General features: G+C 36.0%; 1 pseudogene; it reads left to right on the top strand.

The window, feature by feature from the left end:
* The first annotated feature begins 1,382 nt into the window (after positions 1 to 1,382).
* Positions 1,383 to 3,860, top strand: LOC109582627 (nitrogen permease regulator 2-like protein; annotated as a pseudogene).
* Positions 3,861 to 4,610: the final 750 nt, after the last annotated feature.

Raw genomic sequence — 4,610 nt, forward strand, 5'->3', positions numbered from 1 at the left:
GCATCAAGTATGCGCATGCTCAAACTCTTCTCAACTCGTGGAGCAACATGTTTTTGAAGAAGTCGAGGAAGAAGTATATCTCGAAGACTATAGAATTTAGAAATTGATACAACCATGAGTGGATGGTCTGGGATAGAAAATACATTTAATAAAGATTCTTTTAAACCCTTTTCAGGTAAGTTGTATCTCAATTTTGTAATTCCCTTGTCAGATATATTGTACACTAACAGTGTCTGAAGTTAAGGAATCTCAATGCAATGGTTCATGTAGTTAATGATTATTCATTGAAAATTCCATGGTAACTGGGTGAAATTACCACGGCAAAGCTAAAGTGCATGCTTTTGCATGGGGGTGTCACTTGTGTAAAGCCTGTAGTTTCACTTGTGATCGGACGATCAAAATCTTTATCAGGATGTATGCTGCTTAATATACAGATACATGTATAATCTAGTGGTGTATCTAGGAATTTTGAACCCACTGCTAAACTAGTGGTCAAAATGGTGGGTCATGCTACTAGCAATGAAATGAGTAGCAAGAAAGTTTGCTAGAATCGTTGTTTTTTTGGCCTGGGATACAGTGATCATATTTCCTTCTAGTGTTTGATCTGATAGTTTTAAGAATAGAAATTGTGCATATATTTTTGTGCTTTGGCAAACAAGTAACACGATCCTGTAGCACTCATTTTCGTTAACCATCCTGAAGATGTTTAGCCTTGCAAACAAGCTGTGACTGATTTGTACAGAAAACAAAGTTGCATGGGGATTTTGAAAAGATGGAACAACAGGACCCAGCGTATCTCTTTCTTCTGTTGAGTTGATTTTGCAGGACTACTTTTATTATTAAAAGTAATATGTGTTCTGTTATTACAAGTAATGATAATGTATAAGCATCTGTGGCTGTCCTAGTATACTTTAGTAATGTTCACTTTCAATGGGGAATCTATGCAACTTCTCGTGTCCGTAAAGCGTACCGTTATTGTGTAGACTGAATACAGCTCTTACATGTTTTGTTTGCTTAGTATACATGTACATGTAGGTCATTTTGTGATGTGATAATAAAGCATGTTGTATGTATCTTAGAAGTGTCAATTATGACATTCAATTAATTTTTAGGTCAACTCCAATCACCAATGTTGAAAGGAGTTGTATGTTGTATGTTAGCAGTATACTTGTATGAGTAACATCATAGCATTACTAAGTAGGATTCACCCTAAAACAATATAGCTCCCACAACTTTTGAAGCCTTGCTAAACCAGGAAACGGGCTACTATGCTTACCAGACTTCTTAGGAGACCTAATCTTGACCAGAGGACTTCATTGGTACCATTAGTGTGGCTCTAAACCTTGTATGAGTGGAAAGTCAAAAATCGGCAAAACGACCACATGGCAGTGAACTTCAGTCCACTTTCTTCATCTTCGTCTCCTGTCAATCCAGTTGATGTGTATGTCAATCTTGGCTGGTACTAAATCGTAGATAATAGAGTAAATAGATAATAGTAGTTTCATTTACTCTATTATCTATGGTCAAATGTATATTCTTCAGTGAGTTTGATCCGATAGCTGGCCCGTTATTAGTTACCAGGTGAGTCATTACTCATTAGTAAGAGGAGGAGTTACTCCCTTTATTAGGTGCCCCAGGATAGGAGTTCCCCATTAATTAGAGAAGCATTTGACGCAGTGCATGATCTGATGATAACCAAACCCCAGCTGTATGACCGACTGATATCAGTGTATGCCGGTTAGTCGAGGCTCTATAACACACTGACATTGAGTAACCTCTCTCCATGCAGTGATGCTGGGGGCTATAGGATTGTTGGTTGTCCTAAGCCTCTATAGAGGACAACAGATACGCTCGTAACGCTCTCATATTCAACTTTGTTCTTGTTTTTGATGAAGACACTGACACTACTTATTATGAACCAGTTGTACGGAAACTGGGAGGAGCTTTTAGAACATACGAAGTACAACATCAGTTATACCGTACAGCTGGGAGTATTGGGAGGGTCATGTTTGGTGGTTGGTTGGCGACTTTGCAATCCGCAGATTTTATAGTACTACCGTATATCGGGTATATTTCAATGCATGAAAAGTCGTGGAAATATTAAGTTCAATGATGGAATAATTCGGAAGCCTTTTATATTCCGAAAATATTTTACTTGCTATTATTTCCATCAACCACCTGGTTTGGTAAGTCATTCGAAGCATTTGCTGACTTCTCCACTTCTGAATCAACCTTAGCAACACTTCTAACTGGCAAAGAAGGCTCTTTATGGCCTTCGATTTAGACTAGAATGTAGCCATGGATAGTTATGAAGCCACGTGTTCATAATAATTGTACAGTACCACATATCTTCTATTCCTTTTTATCTGCATATTTTAAAATTTCATAATATTTATTTTCGCAATGGATTGCTTTTTCCGAAATTATTAATGCATTGAAATATACCCGATATATGGTAGATGTGCCACTGAGAGCATGTGAAGAACAAAACAAAATGGAGTATTTATCATATTGACAGGTGCTCATCCCAACAGACAATCTACCAATTATGAATTAGCTGCCATTATCACCAGCTTTATGGTTATCTTGTTTGTTTTCATGTAGTTAGAGAGTCATTTTTTATCTACTAAATCATCAAAATCAACAATACCTTCGATACTAACACAATTACTGACTAGATTAAACTCAACTGGGATTTGTATCATTAGAATAGGTATTTGAAAATTTGAAATTTGAAATTTTTAAATTTCCATTTAGATGATACTGATATACTCTTCGTCTGAAGGTTTCTCCTAATGTAAAGTAGCCTCCGTTAGTCTGTGACCATCACGTACCAGTCTTCACTCAATCTTCTTGTCAGTTCAAGCAACTGGTGAAGGACCTGGTGGCTCAAGAGGTTAATTAATAATTAATTATTTATTAATTATTAATTGATCAATAGATAATTGAATATGTGAATAGGTTCAATCATGTTGCTAAGATATCTGACCTTTCTGAAGTGAGCCCTGTGATAGTCAAGGAATGCATCCAGGATTTAGTGTAAGCTATTAATAGTAACTCTGTTACTATTAATAGTAACACTGTTACTATTAATAGTATCACTAGCGTATCTATTTTTAATTAGGATTTTTGGATTTTTAAATTACTAAGCATCTTTTAGGTACATGAAATACTTGTATTTCCTTAATTTGTTAATTAATTAATTAATTTATTTATTTATTTGTTAGTATTGTAATGTTTATGTACCAACTCAAAAGTTACCTCAACTAATGACTGAGGAAGAATTACAGACAAGATGTCTTCAGTTTGTATCACTTGGAGGTAAGAGAAGACTTCAAGTGAAAGTTTGTAGCCATTTATTGCAGCCCTTCATGTTGCTATAGATACAAGACCAAAGTTAGCAGATGTATTTAGAATCCTGTGCAGTTTGGAAGCTGGTTTGAGTGTAAAAGACTTGTGCTTTAGGAATGATCCGAGATCAATGAGTATTGATGAAAGGTACTTCATGTGCATGATGAACAATATTTGATCATTTAACAGGAAACTGATACAGTTTGGGATCATGGAAGGCTTGATTCATCACTTACAGAAATATCCAGTACTGAACAGGGAGAACAGTGATATACCTACTGAGCTATAACCATTAATCAAGTATTATTATTATCATTATTATTATTATTATTACATTTGTATGCAAGTGTATTATTTTCTTTTTTTATCAGATATTTGGATGGATCCCATTGTTCTGATGAGATATGCTGCTCCTTGGGCGTGTCCAATCAAACTTTAGATGAATTAATTGATAAATGTACTGACATTACTGTGTGCTGGAAATAAAATGTATAAGGAAGTGTATATAAGCTATAGTCTTCCTGACCAATGGGATGTGATCCCATTGGCTAATGATCACGTGACTAGCAGACGGAAACACGTGTTCAGGGCATAGATAATAGAGTATAAAGGGATTGGTAACTGTGTAGGCGGTAGTTAGATTCTAATTTTCCGCATTCAATAATTACAATGTACAAGTCAAAGGAGAAGAGCCAAATCTTGCCAGATGAATGACAGTTTTATAGGCCGATTTCAAAAGAACATATCAATACCATTACTAGCCAGTTCACTAAAGCAATATGCTACCTGTTCCTTGTGTTTCTTTCCTAGCTTAAATGTTTACTGTTTCGGAGAAAAAGGTACAGAAACTTTGTCACTTTTACAACACAAAATTTGAGTTTCTGGAGAAGATTTATGAACTACAAGTCTTTGCCTCCATTGGTTTATACAGGCCGCCCACGCAGTTTCCAATCCCTTTATACTCTATTATCTATGGTTCAGGGTACCACCCACGCATGTGATTATTAGTTGCACATTCCATGATTTCAATTGGCTGGACGACTAATTTTCGCGAATGCTAATAAGAATTTCCATGGAAACGGTTTAGATAGTTGCTATGGCGATTGACCACGTGTTTATACAATTACAGTGTCCAGCAGCTAATCAGCTATCTTTAACAGCTTTAGTGGAGCCATCCAGCTCTCTTATCCCGTTATATTCTTGTATAGACCACTACCTTCGAGCTCTTCGATGCTGGTCTGTCGGTCATGATTATAAAC

This window comes from Amphimedon queenslandica, unplaced genomic scaffold (assembly GCF_000090795.2).
Source record: "Amphimedon queenslandica unplaced genomic scaffold, v1.1 AMPQUscaffold_13369, whole genome shotgun sequence".
Classification (NCBI taxonomy): Eukaryota; Metazoa; Porifera; class Demospongiae; order Haplosclerida; family Niphatidae; genus Amphimedon; species Amphimedon queenslandica.